This window comes from Ranitomeya imitator, chromosome 4 (assembly GCF_032444005.1).
Source record: "Ranitomeya imitator isolate aRanImi1 chromosome 4, aRanImi1.pri, whole genome shotgun sequence".
NCBI classification, from domain to species: Eukaryota; Metazoa; Chordata; class Amphibia; order Anura; family Dendrobatidae; genus Ranitomeya; species Ranitomeya imitator.
Genome location: NC_091285.1, coordinates 653948575 through 653970731, shown reverse-complemented (window position 1 = coordinate 653970731; position 22157 = coordinate 653948575). Strand labels below are relative to the sequence as shown.

At 40.5% G+C, this 22157-nt stretch overlaps 39 non-coding genes across 39 annotated transcripts; 13 read left to right on the top strand and 26 right to left on the bottom strand.

The window, feature by feature from the left end:
* Window positions 1-304: 304 nt before the first annotated feature.
* On the bottom strand, window positions 305-376 carry TRNAE-CUC (transfer RNA glutamic acid (anticodon CUC)). Its single transcript has one exon. It is a non-coding gene; the product is annotated as a tRNA-Glu (tRNA).
* A 1081-nt stretch (window positions 377-1457) lies between these two features.
* Window positions 1458-1529, bottom strand: TRNAE-UUC (transfer RNA glutamic acid (anticodon UUC)). Its single transcript has one exon. It is a non-coding gene; the product is annotated as a tRNA-Glu (tRNA).
* An 88-nt stretch (window positions 1530-1617) lies between these two features.
* Window positions 1618-1690, top strand: TRNAM-CAU (transfer RNA methionine (anticodon CAU)). Its single transcript has one exon. It is a non-coding gene; the product is annotated as a tRNA-Met (tRNA).
* Window positions 1691-2012: 322 nt separating this feature from the next.
* TRNAE-CUC (transfer RNA glutamic acid (anticodon CUC)) lies at window positions 2013-2084 on the bottom strand. The gene has a single exon. It is a non-coding gene; the product is annotated as a tRNA-Glu (tRNA).
* Window positions 2085-3156: 1072 nt separating this feature from the next.
* TRNAE-UUC (transfer RNA glutamic acid (anticodon UUC)) lies at window positions 3157-3228 on the bottom strand. The gene has a single exon. It is a non-coding gene; the product is annotated as a tRNA-Glu (tRNA).
* Window positions 3229-3316: 88 nt separating this feature from the next.
* TRNAM-CAU (transfer RNA methionine (anticodon CAU)) lies at window positions 3317-3389 on the top strand. Its single transcript has one exon. It is a non-coding gene; the product is annotated as a tRNA-Met (tRNA).
* A 322-nt stretch (window positions 3390-3711) lies between these two features.
* On the bottom strand, window positions 3712-3783 carry TRNAE-CUC (transfer RNA glutamic acid (anticodon CUC)). Its single transcript has one exon. It is a non-coding gene; the product is annotated as a tRNA-Glu (tRNA).
* A 1073-nt stretch (window positions 3784-4856) lies between these two features.
* Window positions 4857-4928, bottom strand: TRNAE-UUC (transfer RNA glutamic acid (anticodon UUC)). The gene has a single exon. It is a non-coding gene; the product is annotated as a tRNA-Glu (tRNA).
* Window positions 4929-5016: 88 nt separating this feature from the next.
* On the top strand, window positions 5017-5089 carry TRNAM-CAU (transfer RNA methionine (anticodon CAU)). Its single transcript has one exon. It is a non-coding gene; the product is annotated as a tRNA-Met (tRNA).
* Window positions 5090-5411: 322 nt separating this feature from the next.
* Window positions 5412-5483, bottom strand: TRNAE-CUC (transfer RNA glutamic acid (anticodon CUC)). Its single transcript has one exon. It is a non-coding gene; the product is annotated as a tRNA-Glu (tRNA).
* A 1082-nt stretch (window positions 5484-6565) lies between these two features.
* TRNAE-UUC (transfer RNA glutamic acid (anticodon UUC)) lies at window positions 6566-6637 on the bottom strand. The gene has a single exon. It is a non-coding gene; the product is annotated as a tRNA-Glu (tRNA).
* An 88-nt stretch (window positions 6638-6725) lies between these two features.
* On the top strand, window positions 6726-6798 carry TRNAM-CAU (transfer RNA methionine (anticodon CAU)). Its single transcript has one exon. It is a non-coding gene; the product is annotated as a tRNA-Met (tRNA).
* Window positions 6799-7120: 322 nt separating this feature from the next.
* TRNAE-CUC (transfer RNA glutamic acid (anticodon CUC)) lies at window positions 7121-7192 on the bottom strand. Its single transcript has one exon. It is a non-coding gene; the product is annotated as a tRNA-Glu (tRNA).
* A 1081-nt stretch (window positions 7193-8273) lies between these two features.
* TRNAE-UUC (transfer RNA glutamic acid (anticodon UUC)) lies at window positions 8274-8345 on the bottom strand. Its single transcript has one exon. It is a non-coding gene; the product is annotated as a tRNA-Glu (tRNA).
* An 88-nt stretch (window positions 8346-8433) lies between these two features.
* Window positions 8434-8506, top strand: TRNAM-CAU (transfer RNA methionine (anticodon CAU)). The gene has a single exon. It is a non-coding gene; the product is annotated as a tRNA-Met (tRNA).
* A 322-nt stretch (window positions 8507-8828) lies between these two features.
* TRNAE-CUC (transfer RNA glutamic acid (anticodon CUC)) lies at window positions 8829-8900 on the bottom strand. Its single transcript has one exon. It is a non-coding gene; the product is annotated as a tRNA-Glu (tRNA).
* A 1069-nt stretch (window positions 8901-9969) lies between these two features.
* TRNAE-UUC (transfer RNA glutamic acid (anticodon UUC)) lies at window positions 9970-10041 on the bottom strand. The gene has a single exon. It is a non-coding gene; the product is annotated as a tRNA-Glu (tRNA).
* Window positions 10042-10129: 88 nt separating this feature from the next.
* On the top strand, window positions 10130-10202 carry TRNAM-CAU (transfer RNA methionine (anticodon CAU)). Its single transcript has one exon. It is a non-coding gene; the product is annotated as a tRNA-Met (tRNA).
* Window positions 10203-10524: 322 nt separating this feature from the next.
* On the bottom strand, window positions 10525-10596 carry TRNAE-CUC (transfer RNA glutamic acid (anticodon CUC)). Its single transcript has one exon. It is a non-coding gene; the product is annotated as a tRNA-Glu (tRNA).
* A 1071-nt stretch (window positions 10597-11667) lies between these two features.
* Window positions 11668-11739, bottom strand: TRNAE-UUC (transfer RNA glutamic acid (anticodon UUC)). Its single transcript has one exon. It is a non-coding gene; the product is annotated as a tRNA-Glu (tRNA).
* An 88-nt stretch (window positions 11740-11827) lies between these two features.
* Window positions 11828-11900, top strand: TRNAM-CAU (transfer RNA methionine (anticodon CAU)). Its single transcript has one exon. It is a non-coding gene; the product is annotated as a tRNA-Met (tRNA).
* A 322-nt stretch (window positions 11901-12222) lies between these two features.
* TRNAE-CUC (transfer RNA glutamic acid (anticodon CUC)) lies at window positions 12223-12294 on the bottom strand. Its single transcript has one exon. It is a non-coding gene; the product is annotated as a tRNA-Glu (tRNA).
* A 1071-nt stretch (window positions 12295-13365) lies between these two features.
* TRNAE-UUC (transfer RNA glutamic acid (anticodon UUC)) lies at window positions 13366-13437 on the bottom strand. Its single transcript has one exon. It is a non-coding gene; the product is annotated as a tRNA-Glu (tRNA).
* An 88-nt stretch (window positions 13438-13525) lies between these two features.
* TRNAM-CAU (transfer RNA methionine (anticodon CAU)) lies at window positions 13526-13598 on the top strand. The gene has a single exon. It is a non-coding gene; the product is annotated as a tRNA-Met (tRNA).
* A 322-nt stretch (window positions 13599-13920) lies between these two features.
* On the bottom strand, window positions 13921-13992 carry TRNAE-CUC (transfer RNA glutamic acid (anticodon CUC)). The gene has a single exon. It is a non-coding gene; the product is annotated as a tRNA-Glu (tRNA).
* A 1071-nt stretch (window positions 13993-15063) lies between these two features.
* Window positions 15064-15135, bottom strand: TRNAE-UUC (transfer RNA glutamic acid (anticodon UUC)). Its single transcript has one exon. It is a non-coding gene; the product is annotated as a tRNA-Glu (tRNA).
* Window positions 15136-15223: 88 nt separating this feature from the next.
* Window positions 15224-15296, top strand: TRNAM-CAU (transfer RNA methionine (anticodon CAU)). Its single transcript has one exon. It is a non-coding gene; the product is annotated as a tRNA-Met (tRNA).
* A 322-nt stretch (window positions 15297-15618) lies between these two features.
* TRNAE-CUC (transfer RNA glutamic acid (anticodon CUC)) lies at window positions 15619-15690 on the bottom strand. The gene has a single exon. It is a non-coding gene; the product is annotated as a tRNA-Glu (tRNA).
* Window positions 15691-16766: 1076 nt separating this feature from the next.
* Window positions 16767-16838, bottom strand: TRNAE-UUC (transfer RNA glutamic acid (anticodon UUC)). Its single transcript has one exon. It is a non-coding gene; the product is annotated as a tRNA-Glu (tRNA).
* Window positions 16839-16926: 88 nt separating this feature from the next.
* TRNAM-CAU (transfer RNA methionine (anticodon CAU)) lies at window positions 16927-16999 on the top strand. Its single transcript has one exon. It is a non-coding gene; the product is annotated as a tRNA-Met (tRNA).
* Window positions 17000-17321: 322 nt separating this feature from the next.
* On the bottom strand, window positions 17322-17393 carry TRNAE-CUC (transfer RNA glutamic acid (anticodon CUC)). The gene has a single exon. It is a non-coding gene; the product is annotated as a tRNA-Glu (tRNA).
* Window positions 17394-18463: 1070 nt separating this feature from the next.
* Window positions 18464-18535, bottom strand: TRNAE-UUC (transfer RNA glutamic acid (anticodon UUC)). The gene has a single exon. It is a non-coding gene; the product is annotated as a tRNA-Glu (tRNA).
* Window positions 18536-18623: 88 nt separating this feature from the next.
* TRNAM-CAU (transfer RNA methionine (anticodon CAU)) lies at window positions 18624-18696 on the top strand. The gene has a single exon. It is a non-coding gene; the product is annotated as a tRNA-Met (tRNA).
* Window positions 18697-19018: 322 nt separating this feature from the next.
* Window positions 19019-19090, bottom strand: TRNAE-CUC (transfer RNA glutamic acid (anticodon CUC)). Its single transcript has one exon. It is a non-coding gene; the product is annotated as a tRNA-Glu (tRNA).
* A 1082-nt stretch (window positions 19091-20172) lies between these two features.
* Window positions 20173-20244, bottom strand: TRNAE-UUC (transfer RNA glutamic acid (anticodon UUC)). Its single transcript has one exon. It is a non-coding gene; the product is annotated as a tRNA-Glu (tRNA).
* Window positions 20245-20332: 88 nt separating this feature from the next.
* Window positions 20333-20405, top strand: TRNAM-CAU (transfer RNA methionine (anticodon CAU)). Its single transcript has one exon. It is a non-coding gene; the product is annotated as a tRNA-Met (tRNA).
* A 322-nt stretch (window positions 20406-20727) lies between these two features.
* Window positions 20728-20799, bottom strand: TRNAE-CUC (transfer RNA glutamic acid (anticodon CUC)). Its single transcript has one exon. It is a non-coding gene; the product is annotated as a tRNA-Glu (tRNA).
* Window positions 20800-21881: 1082 nt separating this feature from the next.
* Window positions 21882-21953, bottom strand: TRNAE-UUC (transfer RNA glutamic acid (anticodon UUC)). The gene has a single exon. It is a non-coding gene; the product is annotated as a tRNA-Glu (tRNA).
* An 88-nt stretch (window positions 21954-22041) lies between these two features.
* On the top strand, window positions 22042-22114 carry TRNAM-CAU (transfer RNA methionine (anticodon CAU)). The gene has a single exon. It is a non-coding gene; the product is annotated as a tRNA-Met (tRNA).
* The last annotated feature ends 43 nt before the right edge of the window (window positions 22115-22157 follow it).

The following is a 22157-nucleotide window of genomic DNA, read 5'->3' as shown; positions in this document are numbered from 1 at the left end:
AAGAGATATTGTCCCCAATTTAGAACTTTCCCTTTCAGTTCTAAAACGATTCTGATAATTAAGGAATTGTGAGCCCAAATGACAGACAGTACAAATGGGTTGTTGAGTCTCTTAACACCTTTGGTGTAAAAAGAGGTAGTTGGGAATGATTTGAGCTATGAAACCAAACTCAGTCTTGCGCCAAAAGTCGCAATGAATGGACAAAAAGCTGGTGCTCAGCATTTTTGACGGTTAAGTCCAAATTGTACCTGAGATACGTTTGACTGAAAATAACGCATCAGTAGTTAGTACAGAAAAGGGTACTTTCCCATACCGGGAGTCGAACCCGGGCCGCCTGGGTGAGAACCAGGAATCCTAACCGCTAGACCATATGGGAAATGATGCATAGCGGTATCAGTGACAATGTAAAAAAAAGAAGTTTACTACTTGACACAAGAAACTTCTGCAGTTCAATTTGCGCAACTTGCCTCGTTAACACAGTAGGAAGCAAATCCGTCTCATAAGCTAAAGGTTGAACTTTTGATGCTCAGAAGAGGCACTGGCCCCTTGTTTTTTCAATCAATTCTGTCTCCATCTTTGCTAGAGAGCCACCGATTTTTCCCATTCAGTACCAAAACATAACCGATTGCAGCAAAGAGGAGAGCTCTAATAACAGACAGGGAAAAAAGGGTTGCTGAGTCCCTTAAAACCTAGGAGTTACAAGTGAGAAATAAGAATGGTTTGAGCGTTGACCTCAAATGGTATGTGGTGCAAATAAATAACCCAAAACTCTGGTGGTTGACATTTTTGCTGCATAGAGCAGTTCCAACCTAAACTGATTCCATCTACAAGGTTTGTGGCAGTTTTTGAATGTGCGTACATATGCCAAAGGAGGTCACTCCCATAGCAGGAATTGAACCAGTCAACCAGCGATGCTAGGTCCTTTTCCGCATGGGGCAAGCTTTACACTAACCAACAAGACAGGTTTAAAAAAAAAAAAAAAAAAAAAAAAAAAAAAAAAAGAAGTTTTTTGCTTTGATTAAATCAATTTTACATTACTAAAGCTAAAACTTTCCACATGAACACCATAATTAGCATATCAGTTGGCAATCTGAAGAATATGAGTTTATTCCTCACATGTGGTACTACTCCCTCCTTTTCTCAGGAGACTGTGTTACCAACTCAGAACTTTCCCATTAATTTCTGAAATGTTTCCGATTGGAAATGAAGTAGGAGCCCTAATGACAGACAGAACACATGGATTGTTGGGCCCCTAACACTTTGGAGTAAAAAGGTGTAGTTGAGAATGAGTTAAGCTATGAAACAAAATTAAATCTTGTGCAAAAGGTCAGAATGAATGAAAAATACCCTGGTGTTCAGCATTTTTGACTGCAAAGTGCAAATTCTATCTGAAGTACTTTTATTTGCAAAACACATTTCAGTCTTTGAATGTTGGCAGTAGTACAGAAAAAAGTGAATTCCCATACCGGGAGTCGAACCCGGGCCGCCTGGGTGAAAACCAGGAATCCTAACCGCTAGACCATATGGGAATAGATACCTTCAAGCTCGTTGACAATATGAAAAAAATAAGTTTCGTGCCTTGCACAAGAAGTGTCTGCAGATTAGCTTGTGTGTCTTGCCTCGTTAGCGCAGTAGGTAGCGCGTCAGTCTCATAATCTGAAGGTCGTGAGTTCGATCCTCACACGGGGCAGCATATTCCTCTTTTCTTAAGAGATATTGTCCCCAATTTAGAACTTTCCCTTTCAGTTCTAAAATGATTCTGATAATGAAGAAATTGTGAGCCCAAATGACAGACAGTACAAATGGGTTGTTGAGTCTCTTAACACCTTTGGTGTAAAAAGAGGTAGTTGGGAATGATTTGAGCTATGAAACCAAACTCAGTCTTGCGCCAAAAGTCGCAATGAATGGACAAAAAGCTGGTGCTCAGCATTTTTGACGGTTAAGTCCAAATTGTACCTGAGATACGTTTGACTGAAAATAACGCATCAGTAGTTAGTACAGAAAAGGGTACTTTCCCATACCGGGAGTCGAACCCGGGCCGCCTGGGTGAGAACCAGGAATCCTAACCGCTAGACCATATGGGAAATGATGCATAGCGGTATCAGTGACAATGTAAAAAAAAGAAGTTTACTACTTGACACAAGAAACTTCTGCAGTTCAATTTGCGCAACTTGCCTCCTTAACACAGTAGGAAGCAAATCCGTCTCATAAGCTAAAGGTTGAACTTTTGATGCTCAGAAGAGGCACTGGCCCCTTGTTTTTTCAATCAATTCTGTCTCCATCTTTGCTAGAGAGCCACCGATTTTTCCCATTCAGTACCAAAACATAACCGATTGCAGCAAAGAGGAGAGCTCTAATAACAGACAGGGAAAAAAGGGTTGCTGAGTCCCTTAAAACCTAGGAGTTACAAGTGAGAAATAAAAATGGTTTGAGCGTTGACCTCAAATGGTATGTGGTGCAAATAAATAACCCAAAACTCTGGTGGTTGACATTTTTGCTGCATAGAGCAGTTCCAACCTAAACTGATTCCATCTACAAGGTTTGTGGCAGTTTTTGAATGTGCGTACATATGCCAAAGGAGGTCACTCCCATAGCAGGAATTGAACCAGTCAACCAGCGATGCTAGGTCCTTTTCCGCATGGGGCAAGCTTTACACTAACCAACAAGACAGGTTTAAAAAAAAAAAAAAAAAAAAAAAAAGAAGTTTTTTGCTTTGATTAAATCAATTTTACATTACTAAAGCTAAAACTTTCCACATGAACACCATAATTAGCATATCAGTTGGCAATCTGAAGAATATGAGTTTATTCCTCACATGTGGTACTACTCCCTCCTTTTCTCAGGAGACTGTGTTACCAACTCAGAACTTTCCCATTAATTTCTGAAATGTTTCCGATTGGAAATGAAGTAGGAGCCCTAATGACAGACAGAACACATGGATTGTTGGGCCCCTAACACTTTGGAGTAAAAAGGTGTAGTTGAGAATGAGTTAAGCTATGAAACAAAATTAAATCTTGTGCAAAAGGTCAGAATGAATGAAAAATACCCTGGTGTTCAGCATTTTTGACTGCAAAGTGCAAATTCTATCTGAAGTACTTTTATTTGCAAAACACATTTCAGTCTTTGAATGTTGGCAGTAGTACAGAAAAAAGTGAATTCCCATACCGGGAGTCGAACCCGGGCCGCCTGGGTGAAAACCAGGAATCCTAACCGCTAGACCATATGGGAATAGATACCTTCAAGCTCGTTGACAATATGAAAAAAATAAGTTTCGTGCCTTGCACAAGAAGTGTCTGCAGATTAGCTTGTGTGTCTTGCCTCGTTAGCGCAGTAGGTAGCGCGTCAGTCTCATAATCTGAAGGTCGTGAGTTCGATCCTCACACGGGGCAGCATATTCCTCTTTTCTTAAGAGATATTGTCCCCAATTTAGAACTTTCCCTTTCAGTTCTAAAATGATTCTGATAATGAAGAAATTGTGAGCCCAAATGACAGACAGTACAAATGGGTTGTTGAGTCTCTTAACACCTTTGGTGTAAAAAGAGGTAGTTGGGAATGATTTGAGCTATGAAACCAAACTCAGTCTTGCGCCAAAAGTCGCAATGAATGGACAAAAAGCTGGTGCTCAGCATTTTTGACGGTTAAGTCCAAATTGTACCTGAGATACGTTTGACTGAAAATAACGCATCAGTAGTTAGTACAGAAAAGGGTACTTTCCCATACCGGGAGTCGAACCCGGGCCGCCTGGGTGAGAACCAGGAATCCTAACCGCTAGACCATATGGGAAATGATGCATAGCGGTATCAGTGACAATGTAAAAAAAAGAAGTTTACTACTTGACACAAGAAACTTCTGCAGTTCAATTTGCGCAACTTGCCTCCTTAACACAGTAGGAAGCAAATCCGTCTCATAAGCTAAAGGTTGAACTTTTGATGCTCAGAAGAGGCACTGGCCCCTTGTTTTTTCAATCAATTCTGTCTCCATCTTTGCTAGAGAGCCACCGATTTTTCCCATTCAGTACCAAAACATAACCGATTGCAGCAAAGAGGAGAGCTCTAATAACAGACAGGGAAAAAAGGGTTGCTGAGTCCCTTAAAACCTAGGAGTTACAAGTGAGAAATAAGAATGGTTTGAGCGTTGACCTCAAATGGTATGTGGTGCAAATAAATAACCCAAAACTCTGGTGGTTGACATTTTTGCTGCATAGAGCAGTTCCAACCTAAACTGATTCCATCTACAAGGTTTGTGGCAGTTTTTGAATGTGCGTACATATGCCAAAGGAGGTCACTCCCATAGCAGGAATTGAACCAGTCAACCAGCGATGCTAGGTCCTTTTCCGCATGGGGCAAGCTTTACACTAACCAACAAGACAGGTTTAAAAAAAAAAAAAAAAAAAAAAAAAAGAAGTTTTTTGCTTTGATTAAATCAATTTTACATTACTAAAGCTAAAACTTTCCACATGAACACCATAATTAGCATATCAGTTGGCAATCTGAAGAATATGAGTTTATTCCTCACATGTGGTACTACTCCCTCCTTTTCTCAGGAGACTGTGTTACCAACTCAGAACTTTCCCATTAATTTCTGAAATGTTTCCGATTGGAAATGAAGTAGGAGCCCTAATGACAGACAGAACACATGGATTGTTGGGCCCCTAACACTTTGGAGTAAAAAGGTGTAGTTGAGAATGAGTTAAGCTATGAAACAAAATTAAATCTTGTGCAAAAGGTCAGAATGAATGAAAAATACCCTGGTGTTCAGCATTTTTGACTGCAAAGTGCAAATTCTATCTGAAGTACTTTTATTTGCAAAACACATTTCAGTCTTTGAATGTTGGCAGTAGTACAGAAAAAAGTGAATTCCCATACCGGGAGTCGAACCCGGGCCGCCTGGGTGAAAACCAGGAATCCTAACCGCTAGACCATATGGGAATAGATACCTTCAAGCTCGTTGACAATATGAAAAAAATAAGTTTCGTGCCTTGCACAAGAAGTGTCTGCAGATTAGCTTGTGTGTCTTGCCTCGTTAGCGCAGTAGGTAGCGCGTCAGTCTCATAATCTGAAGGTGGTGAGTTCGATCCTCACACGGGGCAGCATATTCCTCTTTTCTTAAGAGATATTGTCCCCAATTTAGAACTTTCCCTTTCAGTTCTAAAACGATTCTGATAATTAAGGAATTGTGAGCCCAAATGACAGACAGTACAAATGGGTTGTTGAGTCTCTTAACACCTTTGGTGTAAAAAGAGGTAGTTGGGAATGATTTGAGCTATGAAACCAAACTCAGTCTTGCGCCAAAAGTCGCAATGAATGGACAAAAAGCTGGTGCTCAGCATTTTTGACGGTTAAGTCCAAATTGTACCTGAGATACGTTTGACTGAAAATAACGCATCAGTAGTTAGTACAGAAAAGGGTACTTTCCCATACCGGGAGTCGAACCCGGGCCGCCTGGGTGAGAACCAGGAATCCTAACCGCTAGACCATATGGGAAATGATGCATAGCGGTATCAGTGACAATGTAAAAAAAAGAAGTTTACTACTTGACACAAGAAACTTCTGCAGTTCAATTTGCGCAACTTGCCTCGTTAACACAGTAGGAAGCAAATCCGTCTCATAAGCTAAAGGTTGAACTTTTGATGCTCAGAAGAGGCACTGGCCCCTTGTTTTTTCAATCAATTCTGTCTCCATCTTTGCTAGAGAGCCACCGATTTTTCCCATTCAGTACCAAAACATAACCGATTGCAGCAAAGAGGAGAGCTCTAATAACAGACAGGGAAAAAAGGGTTGCTGAGTCCCTTAAAACCTAGGAGTTACAAGTGAGAAATAAGAATGGTTTGAGCGTTGACCTCAAATGGTATGTGGTGCAAATAAATAACCCAAAACTCTGGTGGTTGACATTTTTGCTGCATAGAGCAGTTCCAACCTAAACTGATTCCATCTACAAGGTTTGTGGCAGTTTTTGAATGTGCGTACATATGCCAAAGGAGGTCACTCCCATAGCAGGAATTGAACCAGTCAACCAGCGATGCTAGGTCCTTTTCCGCATGGGGCAAGCTTTACACTAACCAACAAGACAGGTTTAAAAAAAAAAAAAAAAAAAAAAAAAAAAAAAAAAAGAAGTTTTTTGCTTTGATTAAATCAATTTTACATTACTAAAGCTAAAACTTTCCACATGAACACCATAATTAGCATATCAGTTGGCAATCTGAAGAATATGAGTTTATTCCTCACATGTGGTACTACTCCCTCCTTTTCTCAGGAGACTGTGTTACCAACTCAGAACTTTCCCATTAATTTCTGAAATGTTTCCGATTGGAAATGAAGTAGGAGCCCTAATGACAGACAGAACACATGGATTGTTGGGCCCCTAACACTTTGGAGTAAAAAGGTGTAGTTGAGAATGAGTTAAGCTATGAAACAAAATTAAATCTTGTGCAAAAGGTCAGAATGAATGAAAAATACCCTGGTGTTCAGCATTTTTGACTGCAAAGTGCAAATTCTATCTGAAGTACTTTTATTTGCAAAACACATTTCAGTCTTTGAATGTTGGCAGTAGTACAGAAAAAAGTGAATTCCCATACCGGGAGTCGAACCCGGGCCGCCTGGGTGAAAACCAGGAATCCTAACCGCTAGACCATATGGGAATAGATACCTTCAAGCTCGTTGACAATATGAAAAAAATAAGTTTCGTGCCTTGCACAAGAAGTGTCTGCAGATTAGCTTGTGTGTCTTGCCTCGTTAGCGCAGTAGGTAGCGCGTCAGTCTCATAATCTGAAGGTCGTGAGTTCGATCCTCACACGGGGCAGCATATTCCTCTTTTCTTAAGAGATATTGTCCCCAATTTAGAACTTTCCCTTTCAGTTCTAAAATGATTCTGATAATGAAGAAATTGTGAGCCCAAATGACAGACAGTACAAATGGGTTGTTGAGTCTCTTAACACCTTTGGTGTAAAAAGAGGTAGTTGGGAATGATTTGAGCTATGAAACCAAACTCAGTCTTGCGCCAAAAGTCGCAATGAATGGACAAAAAGCTGGTGCTCAGCATTTTTGACGGTTAAGTCCAAATTGTACCTGAGATACGTTTGACTGAAAATAACGCATCAGTAGTTAGTACAGAAAAGGGTACTTTCCCATACCGGGAGTCGAACCCGGGCCGCCTGGGTGAGAACCAGGAATCCTAACCGCTAGACCATATGGGAAATGATGCATAGCGGTATCAGTGACAATGTAAAAAAAAGAAGTTTACTACTTGACACAAGAAACTTCTGCAGTTCAATTTGCGCAACTTGCCTCCTTAACACAGTAGGAAGCAAATCCGTCTCATAAGCTAAAGGTTGAACTTTTGATGCTCAGAAGAGGCACTGGCCCCTTGTTTTTTCAATCAATTCTGTCTCCATCTTTGCTAGAGAGCCACCGATTTTTCCCATTCAGTACCAAAACATAACCGATTGCAGCAAAGAGGAGAGCTCTAATAACAGACAGGGAAAAAAGGGTTGCTGAGTCCCTTAAAACCTAGGAGTTACAAGTGAGAAATAAGAATGGTTTGAGCGTTGACCTCAAATGGTATGTGGTGCAAATAAATAACCCAAAACTCTGGTGGTTGACATTTTTGCTGCATAGAGCAGTTCCAACCTAAACTGATTCCATCTACAAGGTTTGTGGCAGTTTTTGAATGTGCGTACATATGCCAAAGGAGGTCACTCCCATAGCAGGAATTGAACCAGTCAACCAGCGATGCTAGGTCCTTTTCCGCATGGGGCAAGCTTTACACTAACCAACAAGACAGGTTTAAAAAAAAAAAAAAAAAAAAAAAAAAAAAAAAAAGAAGTTTTTTGCTTTGATTAAATCAATTTTACATTACTAAAGCTAAAACTTTCCACATGAACACCATAATTAGCATATCAGTTGGCAATCTGAAGAATATGAGTTTATTCCTCACATGTGGTACTACTCCCTCCTTTTCTCAGGAGACTGTGTTACCAACTCAGAACTTTCCCATTAATTTCTGAAATGTTTCCGATTGGAAATGAAGTAGGAGCCCTAATGACAGACAGAACACATGGATTGTTGGGCCCCTAACACTTTGGAGTAAAAAGGTGTAGTTGAGAATGAGTTAAGCTATGAAACAAAATTAAATCTTGTGCAAAAGGTCAGAATGAATGAAAAATACCCTGGTGTTCAGCATTTTTGACTGCAAAGTGCAAATTCTATCTGAAGTACTTTTATTTGCAAAACACATTTCAGTCTTTGAATGTTGGCAGTAGTACAGAAAAAAGTGAATTCCCATACCGGGAGTCGAACCCGGGCCGCCTGGGTGAAAACCAGGAATCCTAACCGCTAGACCATATGGGAATAGATACCTTCAAGCTCGTTGACAATATGAAAAAAATAAGTTTCGTGCCTTGCACAAGAAGTGTCTGCAGATTAGCTTGTGTGTCTTGCCTCGTTAGCGCAGTAGGTAGCGCGTCAGTCTCATAATCTGAAGGTCGTGAGTTCGATCCTCACACGGGGCAGCATATTCCTCTTTTCTTAAGAGATATTGTCCCCAATTTAGAACTTTCCCTTTCAGTTCTAAAACGATTCTGATAATTAAGGAATTGTGAGCCCAAATGACAGACAGTACAAATGGGTTGTTGAGTCTCTTAACACCTTTGGTGTAAAAAGAGGTAGTTGGGAATGATTTGAGCTATGAAACCAAACTCAGTCTTGCGCCAAAAGTCGCAATGAATGGACAAAAAGCTGGTGCTCAGCATTTTTGACGGTTAAGTCCAAATTGTACCTGAGATACGTTTGACTGAAAATAACGCATCAGTAGTTAGTACAGAAAAGGGTACTTTCCCATACCGGGAGTCGAACCCGGGCCGCCTGGGTGAGAACCAGGAATCCTAACCGCTAGACCATATGGGAAATGATGCATAGCGGTATCAGTGACAATGTAAAAAAAAGAAGTTTACTACTTGACACAAGAAACTTCTGCAGTTCAATTTGCGCAACTTGCCTCGTTAACACAGTAGGAAGCAAATCCGTCTCATAAGCTAAAGGTTGAACTTTTGATGCTCAGAAGAGGCACTGGCCCCTTGTTTTTTCAATCAATTCTGTCTCCATCTTTGCTAGAGAGCCACCGATTTTTCCCATTCAGTACCAAAACATAACCGATTGCAGCAAAGAGGAGAGCTCTAATAACAGACAGGGAAAAAAGGGTTGCTGAGTCCCTTAAAACCTAGGAGTTACAAGTGAGAAATAAGAATGGTTTGAGCGTTGACCTCAAATGGTATGTGGTGCAAATAAATAACCCAAAACTCTGGTGGTTGACATTTTTGCTGCATAGAGCAGTTCCAACCTAAACTGATTCCATCTACAAGGTTTGTGGCAGTTTTTGAATGTGCGTACATATGCCAAAGGAGGTCACTCCCATAGCAGGAATTGAACCAGTCAACCAGCGATGCTAGGTCCTTTTCCGCATGGGGCAAGCTTTACACTAACCAACAAGACAGGTTTAAAAAAAAAAAAAAAAAAAAAAGAAGTTTTTTGCTTTGATTAAATCAATTTTACATTACTAAAGCTAAAACTTTCCACATGAACACCATAATTAGCATATCAGTTGGCAATCTGAAGAATATGAGTTTATTCCTCACATGTGGTACTACTCCCTCCTTTTCTCAGGAGACTGTGTTACCAACTCAGAACTTTCCCATTAATTTCTGAAATGTTTCCGATTGGAAATGAAGTAGGAGCCCTAATGACAGACAGAACACATGGATTGTTGGGCCCCTAACACTTTGGAGTAAAAAGGTGTAGTTGAGAATGAGTTAAGCTATGAAACAAAATTAAATCTTGTGCAAAAGGTCAGAATGAATGAAAAATACCCTGGTGTTCAGCATTTTTGACTGCAAAGTGCAAATTCTATCTGAAGTACTTTTATTTGCAAAACACATTTCAGTCTTTGAATGTTGGCAGTAGTACAGAAAAAAGTGAATTCCCATACCGGGAGTCGAACCCGGGCCGCCTGGGTGAAAACCAGGAATCCTAACCGCTAGACCATATGGGAATAGATACCTTCAAGCTCGTTGACAATATGAAAAAAATAAGTTTCGTGCCTTGCACAAGAAGTGTCTGCAGATTAGCTTGTGTGTCTTGCCTCGTTAGCGCAGTAGGTAGCGCGTCAGTCTCATAATCTGAAGGTCGTGAGTTCGATCCTCACACGGGGCAGCATATTCCTCTTTTCTTAAGAGATATTGTCCCCAATTTAGAACTTTCCCTTTCAGTTCTAAAACGATTCTGATAATTAAGGAATTGTGAGCCCAAATGACAGACAGTACAAATGGGTTGTTGAGTCTCTTAACACCTTTGGTGTAAAAAGAGGTAGTTGGGAATGATTTGAGCTATGAAACCAAACTCAGTCTTGCGCCAAAAGTCGCAATGAATGGACAAAAAGCTGGTGCTCAGCATTTTTGACGGTTAAGTCCAAATTGTACCTGAGATACGTTTGACTGAAAATAACGCATCAGTAGTTAGTACAGAAAAGGGTACTTTCCCATACCGGGAGTCGAACCCGGGCCGCCTGGGTGAGAACCAGGAATCCTAACCGCTAGACCATATGGGAAATGATGCATAGCGGTATCAGTGACAATGTAAAAAAAAGAAGTTTACTACTTGACACAAGAAACTTCTGCAGTTCAATTTGCGCAACTTGCCTCGTTAACACAGTAGGAAGCAAATCCGTCTCATAAGCTAAAGGTTGAACTTTTGATGCTCAGAAGAGGCACTGGCCCCTTGTTTTTTCAATCAATTCTGTCTCCATCTTTGCTAGAGAGCCACCGATTTTTCCCATTCAGTACCAAAACATAACCGATTGCAGCAAAGAGGAGAGCTCTAATAACAGACAGGGAAAAAAGGGTTGCTGAGTCCCTTAAAACCTAGGAGTTACAAGTGAGAAATAAGAATGGTTTGAGCGTTGACCTCAAATGGTATGTGGTGCAAATAAATAACCCAAAACTCTGGTGGTTGACATTTTTGCTGCATAGAGCAGTTCCAACCTAAACTGATTCCATCTACAAGGTTTGTGGCAGTTTTTGAATGTGCGTACATATGCCAAAGGAGGTCACTCCCATAGCAGGAATTGAACCAGTCAACCAGCGATGCTAGGTCCTTTTCCGCATGGGGCAAGCTTTACACTAACCAACAAGACAGGTTTAAAAAAAAAAAAAAAAAAAAAAAAGAAGTTTTTTGCTTTGATTAAATCAATTTTACATTACTAAAGCTAAAACTTTCCACATGAACACCATAATTAGCATATCAGTTGGCAATCTGAAGAATATGAGTTTATTCCTCACGTGTGGTACTACTCCCTCCTTTTCTCAGGAGACTGTGTTACCAACTCAGAACTTTCCCATTAATTTCTGAAATGTTTCCGATTGGAAATGAAGTAGGAGCCCTAATGACAGACAGAACACATGGATTGTTGGGCCCCTAACACTTTGGAGTAAAAAGGTGTAGTTGAGAATGAGTTAAGCTATGAAACAAAATTAAATCTTGTGCAAAAGGTCAGAATGAATGAAAAATACCCTGGTGTTCAGCATTTTTGACTGCAAAGTGCAAATTCTATCTGAAGTACTTTTATTTGCAAAACACATTTCAGTCTTTGAATGTTGGCAGTAGTACAGAAAAAAGTGAATTCCCATACCGGGAGTCGAACCCGGGCCGCCTGGGTGAAAACCAGGAATCCTAACCGCTAGACCATATGGGAATAGATACCTTCAAGCTCGTTGACAATATGAAAAAAATAAGTTTCGTGCCTTGCACAAGAAGTGTCTGCAGATTAGCTTGTGTGTCTTGCCTCGTTAGCGCAGTAGGTAGCGCGTCAGTCTCATAATCTGAAGGTCGTGAGTTCGATCCTCACACGGGGCAGCATATTCCTCTTTTCTTAAGAGATATTGTCCCCAATTTAGAACTTTCCCTTTCAGTTCTAAAACGATTCTGATAATTAAGGAATTGTGAGCCCAAATGACAGACAGTACAAATGGGTTGTTGAGTCTCTTAACACCTTTGGTGTAAAAAGAGGTAGTTGGGAATGATTTGAGCTATGAAACCAAACTCAGTCTTGCGCCAAAAGTCGCAATGAATGGACAAAAAGCTGGTGCTCAGCATTTTTGACGGTTAAGTCCAAATTGTACCTGAGATACGTTTGACTGAAAATAACGCATCAGTAGTTAGTACAGAAAAGGGTACTTTCCCATACCGGGAGTCGAACCCGGGCCGCCTGGGTGAGAACCAGGAATCCTAACCGCTAGACCATATGGGAAATGATGCATAGCGGTATCAGTGACAATGTAAAAAAAAGAAGTTTACTACTTGACACAAGAAACTTCTGCAGTTCAATTTGCGCAACTTGCCTCGTTAACACAGTAGGAAGCAAATCCGTCTCATAAGCTAAAGGTTGAACTTTTGATGCTCAGAAGAGGCACTGGCCCCTTGTTTTTTCAATCAATTCTGTCTCCATCTTTGCTAGAGAGCCACCGATTTTTCCCATTCAGTACCAAAACATAACCGATTGCAGCAAAGAGGAGAGCTCTAATAACAGACAGGGAAAAAAGGGTTGCTGAGTCCCTTAAAACCTAGGAGTTACAAGTGAGAAATAAGAATGGTTTGAGCGTTGACCTCAAATGGTATGTGGTGCAAATAAATAACCCAAAACTCTGGTGGTTGACATTTTTGCTGCATAGAGCAGTTCCAACCTAAACTGATTCCATCTACAAGGTTTGTGGCAGTTTTTGAATGTGCGTACATATGCCAAAGGAGGTCACTCCCATAGCAGGAATTGAACCAGTCAACCAGCGATGCTAGGTCCTTTTCCGCATGGGGCAAGCTTTACACTAACCAACAAGACAGGTTTAAAAAAAAAAAAAAAAAAAAAAAAGAAGTTTTTTGCTTTGATTAAATCAATTTTACATTACTAAAGCTAAAACTTTCCACATGAACACCATAATTAGCATATCAGTTGGCAATCTGAAGAATATGAGTTTATTCCTCACGTGTGGTACTACTCCCTCCTTTTCTCAGGAGACTGTGTTACCAACTCAGAACTTTCCCATTAATTTCTGAAATGTTTCCGATTGGAAATGAAGTAGGAGCCCTAATGACAGACAGAACACATGGATTGTTGGGCCCCTAACACTTTGGAGTAAAAAGGTGTAGTTGAGAATGAGTTAAGCTATGAAACAAAATTAAATCTTGTGCAAAAGGTCAGAATGAATGAAAAATACCCTGGTGTTCAGCATTTTTGACTGCAAAGTGCAAATTCTATCTGAAGTACTTTTATTTGCAAAACACATTTCAGTCTTTGAATGTTGGCAGTAGTACAGAAAAAAGTGAATTCCCATACCGGGAGTCGAACCCGGGCCGCCTGGGTGAAAACCAGGAATCCTAACCGCTAGACCATATGGGAATAGATACCTTCAAGCTCGTTGACAATATGAAAAAAATAAGTTTCGTGCCTTGCACAAGAAGTGTCTGCAGATTAGCTTGTGTGTCTTGCCTCGTTAGCGCAGTAGGTAGCGCGTCAGTCTCATAATCTGAAGGTCGTGAGTTCGATCCTCACACGGGGCAGCATATTCCTCTTTTCTTAAGAGATATTGTCCCCAATTTAGAACTTTCCCTTTCAGTTCTAAAACGATTCTGATAATTAAGGAATTGTGAGCCCAAATGACAGACAGTACAAATGGGTTGTTGAGTCTCTTAACACCTTTGGTGTAAAAAGAGGTAGTTGGGAATGATTTGAGCTATGAAACCAAACTCAGTCTTGCGCCAAAAGTCGCAATGAATGGACAAAAAGCTGGTGCTCAGCATTTTTGACGGTTAAGTCCAAATTGTACCTGAGATACGTTTGACTGAAAATAACGCATCAGTAGTTAGTACAGAAAAGGGTACTTTCCCATACCGGGAGTCGAACCCGGGCCGCCTGGGTGAGAACCAGGAATCCTAACCGCTAGACCATATGGGAAATGATGCATAGCGGTATCAGTGACAATGTAAAAAAAAGAAGTTTACTACTTGACACAAGAAACTTCTGCAGTTCAATTTGCGCAACTTGCCTCGTTAACACAGTAGGAAGCAAATCCGTCTCATAAGCTAAAGGTTGAACTTTTGATGCTCAGAAGAGGCACTGGCCCCTTGTTTTTTCAATCAATTCTGTCTCCATCTTTGCTAGAGAGCCACCGATTTTTCCCATTCAGTACCAAAACATAACCGATTGCAGCAAAGAGGAGAGCTCTAATAACAGACAGGGAAAAAAGGGTTGCTGAGTCCCTTAAAACCTAGGAGTTACAAGTGAGAAATAAGAATGGTTTGAGCGTTGACCTCAAATGGTATGTGGTGCAAATAAATAACCCAAAACTCTGGTGGTTGACATTTTTGCTGCATAGAGCAGTTCCAACCTAAACTGATTCCATCTACAAGGTTTGTGGCAGTTTTTGAATGTGCGTACATATGCCAAAGGAGGTCACTCCCATAGCAGGAATTGAACCAGTCAACCAGCGATGCTAGGTCCTTTTCCGCATGGGGCAAGCTTTACACTAACCAACAAGACAGGTTTAAAAAAAAAAAAAAAAAAAAAAAAGAAGTTTTTTGCTTTGATTAAATCAATTTTACATTACTAAAGCTAAAACTTTCCACATGAACACCATAATTAGCATATCAGTTGGCAATCTGAAGAATATGAGTTTATTCCTCACGTGTGGTACTACTCCCTCCTTTTCTCAGGAGACTGTGTTACCAACTCAGAACTTTCCCATTAATTTCTGAAATGTTTCCGATTGGAAATGAAGTAGGAGCCCTAATGACAGACAGAACACATGGATTGTTGGGCCCCTAACACTTTGGAGTAAAAAGGTGTAGTTGAGAATGAGTTAAGCTATGAAACAAAATTAAATCTTGTGCAAAAGGTCAGAATGAATGAAAAATACCCTGGTGTTCAGCATTTTTGACTGCAAAGTGCAAATTCTATCTGAAGTACTTTTATTTGCAAAACACATTTCAGTCTTTGAATGTTGGCAGTAGTACAGAAAAAAGTGAATTCCCATACCGGGAGTCGAACCCGGGCCGCCTGGGTGAAAACCAGGAATCCTAACCGCTAGACCATATGGGAATAGATACCTTCAAGCTCGTTGACAATATGAAAAAAATAAGTTTCGTGCCTTGCACAAGAAGTGTCTGCAGATTAGCTTGTGTGTCTTGCCTCGTTAGCGCAGTAGGTAGCGCGTCAGTCTCATAATCTGAAGGTCGTGAGTTCGATCCTCACACGGGGCAGCATATTCCTCTTTTCTTAAGAGATATTGTCCCCAATTTAGAACTTTCCCTTTCAGTTCTAAAACGATTCTGATAATTAAGGAATTGTGAGCCCAAATGACAGACAGTACAAATGGGTTGTTGAGTCTCTTAACACCTTTGGTGTAAAAAGAGGTAGTTGGGAATGATTTGAGCTATGAAACCAAACTCAGTCTTGCGCCAAAAGTCGCAATGAATGGACAAAAAGCTGGTGCTCAGCATTTTTGACGGTTAAGTCCAAATTGTACCTGAGATACGTTTGACTGAAAATAACGCATCAGTAGTTAGTACAGAAAAGGGTACTTTCCCATACCGGGAGTCGAACCCGGGCCGCCTGGGTGAGAACCAGGAATCCTAACCGCTAGACCATATGGGAAATGATGCATAGCGGTATCAGTGACAATGTAAAAAAAAGAAGTTTACTACTTGACACAAGAAACTTCTGCAGTTCAATTTGCGCAACTTGCCTCGTTAACACAGTAGGAAGCAAATCCGTCTCATAAGCTAAAGGTTGAACTTTTGATGCTCAGAAGAGGCACTGGCCCCTTGTTTTTTCAATCAATTCTGTCTCCATCTTTGCTAGAGAGCCACCGATTTTTCCCATTCAGTACCAAAACATAACCGATTGCAGCAAAGAGGAGAGCTCTAATAACAGACAGGGAAAAAAGGGTTGCTGAGTCCCTTAAAACCTAGGAGTTACAAGTGAGAAATAAGAATGGTTTGAGCGTTGACCTCAAATGGTATGTGGTGCAAATAAATAACCCAAAACTCTGGTGGTTGACATTTTTGCTGCATAGAGCAGTTCCAACCTAAACTGATTCCATCTACAAGGTTTGTGGCAGTTTTTGAATGTGCGTACATATGCCAAAGGAGGTCACTCCCATAGCAGGAATTGAACCAGTCAACCAGCGATGCTAGGTCCTTTTCCGCATGGGGCAAGCTTTACACTAACCAACAAGACAGGTTTAAAAAAAAAAAAAAAAAAAAAAAAAAAAAGAAGTTTTTTGCTTTGATTAAATCAATTTTACATTACTAAAGCTAAAACTTTCCACATGAACACCATAATTAGCATATCAGTTGGCAATCTGAAGAATATGAGTTTATTCCTCACATGTGGTACTACTCCCTCCTTTTCTCAGGAGACTGTGTTACCAACTCAGAACTTTCCCATTAATTTCTGAAATGTTTCCGATTGGAAATGAAGTAGGAGCCCTAATGACAGACAGAACACATGGATTGTTGGGCCCCTAACACTTTGGAGTAAAAAGGTGTAGTTGAGAATGAGTTAAGCTATGAAACAAAATTAAATCTTGTGCAAAAGGTCAGAATGAATGAAAAATACCCTGGTGTTCAGCATTTTTGACTGCAAAGTGCAAATTCTATCTGAAGTACTTTTATTTGCAAAACACATTTCAGTCTTTGAATGTTGGCAGTAGTACAGAAAAAAGTGAATTCCCATACCGGGAGTCGAACCCGGGCCGCCTGGGTGAAAACCAGGAATCCTAACCGCTAGACCATATGGGAATAGATACCTTCAAGCTCGTTGACAATATGAAAAAAATAAGTTTCGTGCCTTGCACAAGAAGTGTCTGCAGATTAGCTTGTGTGTCTTGCCTCGTTAGCGCAGTAGGTAGCGCGTCAGTCTCATAATCTGAAGGTCGTGAGTTCGATCCTCACACGGGGCAGCATATTCCTCTTTTCTTAAGAGATATTGTCCCCAATTTAGAACTTTCCCTTTCAGTTCTAAAACGATTCTGATAATTAAGGAATTGTGAGCCCAAATGACAGACAGTACAAATGGGTTGTTGAGTCTCTTAACACCTTTGGTGTAAAAAGAGGTAGTTGGGAATGATTTGAGCTATGAAACCAAACTCAGTCTTGCGCCAAAAGTCGCAATGAATGGACAAAAAGCTGGTGCTCAGCATTTTTGACGGTTAAGTCCAAATTGTACCTGAGATACGTTTGACTGAAAATAACGCATCAGTAGTTAGTACAGAAAAGGGTACTTTCCCATACCGGGAGTCGAACCCGGGCCGCCTGGGTGAGAACCAGGAATCCTAACCGCTAGACCATATGGGAAATGATGCATAGCGGTATCAGTGACAATGTAAAAAAAAGAAGTTTACTACTTGACACAAGAAACTTCTGCAGTTCAATTTGCGCAACTTGCCTCGTTAACACAGTAGGAAGCAAATCCGTCTCATAAGCTAAAGGTTGAACTTTTGATGCTCAGAAGAGGCACTGGCCCCTTGTTTTTTCAATCAATTCTGTCTCCATCTTTGCTAGAGAGCCACCGATTTTTCCCATTCAGTACCAAAACATAACCGATTGCAGCAAAGAGGAGAGCTCTAATAACAGACAGGGAAAAAAGGGTTGCTGAGTCCCTTAAAACCTAGGAGTTACAAGTGAGAAATAAGAATGGTTTGAGCGTTGACCTCAAATGGTATGTGGTGCAAATAAATAACCCAAAACTCTGGTGGTTGACATTTTTGCTGCATAGAGCAGTTCCAACCTAAACTGATTCCATCTACAAGGTTTGTGGCAGTTTTTGAATGTGCGTACATATGCCAAAGGAGGTCACTCCCATAGCAGGAATTGAACCAGTCAACCAGCGATGCTAGGTCCTTTTCCGCATGGGGCAAGCTTTACACTAACCAACAAGACAGGTTTAAAAAAAAAAAAAAAAAAAAAAAGAAGTTTTTTGCTTTGATTAAATCAATTTTACATTACTAAAGCTAAAACTTTCCACATGAACACCATAATTAGCATATCAGTTGGCAATCTGAAGAATATGAGTTTATTCCTCACGTGTGGTACTACTCCCTCCTTTTCTCAGGAGACTGTGTTACCAACTCAGAACTTTCCCATTAATTTCTGAAATGTTTCCGATTGGAAATGAAGTAGGAGCCCTAATGACAGACAGAACACATGGATTGTTGGGCCCCTAACACTTTGGAGTAAAAAGGTGTAGTTGAGAATGAGTTAAGCTATGAAACAAAATTAAATCTTGTGCAAAAGGTCAGAATGAATGAAAAATACCCTGGTGTTCAGCATTTTTGACTGCAAAGTGCAAATTCTATCTGAAGTACTTTTATTTGCAAAACACATTTCAGTCTTTGAATGTTGGCAGTAGTACAGAAAAAAGTGAATTCCCATACCGGGAGTCGAACCCGGGCCGCCTGGGTGAAAACCAGGAATCCTAACCGCTAGACCATATGGGAATAGATACCTTCAAGCTCGTTGACAATATGAAAAAAATAAGTTTCGTGCCTTGCACAAGAAGTGTCTGCAGATTAGCTTGTGTGTCTTGCCTCGTTAGCGCAGTAGGTAGCGCGTCAGTCTCATAATCTGAAGGTCGTGAGTTCGATCCTCACACGGGGCAGCATATTCCTCTTTTCTTAAGAGATATTGTCCCCAATTTAGAACTTTCCCTTTCAGTTCTAAAACGATTCTGATAATTAAGGAATTGTGAGCCCAAATGACAGACAGTACAAATGGGTTGTTGAGTCTCTTAACACCTTTGGTGTAAAAAGAGGTAGTTGGGAATGATTTGAGCTATGAAACCAAACTCAGTCTTGCGCCAAAAGTCGCAATGAATGGACAAAAAGCTGGTGCTCAGCATTTTTGACGGTTAAGTCCAAATTGTACCTGAGATACGTTTGACTGAAAATAACGCATCAGTAGTTAGTACAGAAAAGGGTACTTTCCCATACCGGGAGTCGAACCCGGGCCGCCTGGGTGAGAACCAGGAATCCTAACCGCTAGACCATATGGGAAATGATGCATAGCGGTATCAGTGACAATGTAAAAAAAAGAAGTTTACTACTTGACACAAGAAACTTCTGCAGTTCAATTTGCGCAACTTGCCTCGTTAACACAGTAGGAAGCAAATCCGTCTCATAAGCTAAAGGTTGAACTTTTGATGCTCAGAAGAGGCACTGGCCCCTTGTTTTTTCAATCAATTCTGTCTCCATCTTTGCTAGAGAGCCACCGATTTTTCCCATTCAGTACCAAAACATAACCGATTGCAGCAAAGAGGAGAGCTCTAATAACAGACAGGGAAAAAAGGGTTGCTGAGTCCCTTAAAACCTAGGAGTTACAAGTGAGAAATAAGAATGGTTTGAGCGTTGACCTCAAATGGTATGTGGTGCAAATAAATAACCCAAAACTCTGGTGGTTGACATTTTTGCTGCATAGAGCAGTTCCAACCTAAACTGATTCCATCTACAAGGTTTGTGGCAGTTTTTGAATGTGCGTACATATGCCAAAGGAGGTCACTCCCATAGCAGGAATTGAACCAGTCAACCAGCGATGCTAGGTCCTTTTCCGCATGGGGCAAGCTTTACACTAACCAACAAGACAGGTTTAAAAAAAAAAAAAAAAAAAAAAAAAAAAAAAAAAAGAAGTTTTTTGCTTTGATTAAATCAATTTTACATTACTAAAGCTAAAACTTTCCACATGAACACCATAATTAGCATATCAGTTGGCAATCTGAAGAATATGAGTTTATTCCTCACATGTGGTACTACTCCCTCCTTTTCTCAGGAGACTGTGTTACCAACTCAGAACTTTCCCATTAATTTCTGAAATGTTTCCGATTGGAAATGAAGTAGGAGCCCTAATGACAGACAGAACACATGGATTGTTGGGCCCCTAACACTTTGGAGTAAAAAGGTGTAGTTGAGAATGAGTTAAGCTATGAAACAAAATTAAATCTTGTGCAAAAGGTCAGAATGAATGAAAAATACCCTGGTGTTCAGCATTTTTGACTGCAAAGTGCAAATTCTATCTGAAGTACTTTTATTTGCAAAACACATTTCAGTCTTTGAATGTTGGCAGTAGTACAGAAAAAAGTGAATTCCCATACCGGGAGTCGAACCCGGGCCGCCTGGGTGAAAACCAGGAATCCTAACCGCTAGACCATATGGGAATAGATACCTTCAAGCTCGTTGACAATATGAAAAAAATAAGTTTCGTGCCTTGCACAAGAAGTGTCTGCAGATTAGCTTGTGTGTCTTGCCTCGTTAGCGCAGTAGGTAGCGCGTCAGTCTCATAATCTGAAGGTCGTGAGTTCGATCCTCACACGGGGCAGCATATTCCTCTTTTCTTAAGAGATATTGTCCCCAATTTAGAACTTTCCCTTTCAGTTCTAAAACGATTCTGATAATTAAGGAATTGTGAGCCCAAATGACAGACAGTACAAATGGGTTGTTGAGTCTCTTAACACCTTTGGTGTAAAAAGAGGTAGTTGGGAATGATTTGAGCTATGAAACCAAACTCAGTCTTGCGCCAAAAGTCGCAATGAATGGACAAAAAGCTGGTGCTCAGCATTTTTGACGGTTAAGTCCAAATTGTACCTGAGATACGTTTGACTGAAAATAACGCATCAGTAGTTAGTACAGAAAAGGGTACTTTCCCATACCGGGAGTCGAACCCGGGCCGCCTGGGTGAGAACCAGGAATCCTAACCGCTAGACCATATGGGAAATGATGCATAGCGGTATCAGTGACAATGTAAAAAAAAGAAGTTTACTACTTGACACAAGAAACTTCTGCAGTTCAATTTGCGCAACTTGCCTCGTTAACACAGTAGGAAGCAAATCCGTCTCATAAGCTAAAGGTTGAACTTTTGATGCTCAGAAGAGGCACTGGCCCCTTGTTTTTTCAATCAATTCTGTCTCCATCTTTGCTAGAGAGCCACCGATTTTTCCCATTCAGTACCAAAACATAACCGATTGCAGCAAAGAGGAGAGCTCTAATAACAGACAGGGAAAAAAGGGTTGCTGAGTCCCTTAAAACCTAGGAGTTACAAGTGAGAAATAAGAATGGTTTGAGCGTTGACCTCAAATGGTATGTGGTGCAAATAAATAACCCAAAACTCTGGTGGTTGACATTTTTGCTGCATAGAGCAGTTCCAACCTAAACTGATTCCATCTACAAGGTTTGTGGCAGTTTTTGAATGTGCGTACATATGCCAAAGGAGGTCACTCCCATAGCAGGAATTGAACCAGTCAACCAGCGATGCTAGGTCCTTTTCCGCATGGGGCAAGCTTTACACTAACCAACAAGACAGGTTTAAAAAAAAAAAAAAAAAAAAAAAAAAAAAAAAAAAGAAGTTTTTTGCTTTGATTAAATCAATTTTACATTACTAAAGCTAAAACTTTCCACATGAACACCATAATTAGCATATCAGTTGGCAATCTGAAGAATATGAGTTTATTCCTCACATGTGGTACTACTCCCTCCTTTTCTCAGGAGACTGTGTTACCAACTCAGAACTTTCCCATTAATTTCTGAAATGTTTCCGATTGGAAATGAAGTAGGAGCCCTAATGACAGACAGAACACATGGATTGTTGGGCCCCTAACACTTTGGAGTAAAAAGGTGTAGTTGAGAATGAGTTAAGCTATGAAACAAAATTAAATCTTGTGCAAAAGGTCAGAATGAATGAAAAATACCCTGGTGTTCAGCATTTTTGACTGCAAAGTGCAAATTCTATCTGAAGTACTTTTATTTGCAAAACACATTTCAGTCTTTGAATGTTGGCAGTAGTACAGAAAAAAGTGAATTCCCATACCGGGAGTCGAACCCGGGCCGCCTGGGTGAAAACCAGGAATCCTAACCGCTAGACCATATGGGAATAGATACCTTCAAGCTCGTTGACAATATGAAAAAAATAAGTTTCGTGCCTTGCACAAGAAGTGTCTGCAGATTAGCTTGTGTGTCTTGCCTCGTTAGCGCAGTAGGTAGCGCGTCAGTCTCATAATCTGAAGGTCGTGAGTTCGATCCTCACACGGGGCAGCATATTCCTCTTTTCTTAAGAGATATTGTCCCCAATTTAGAA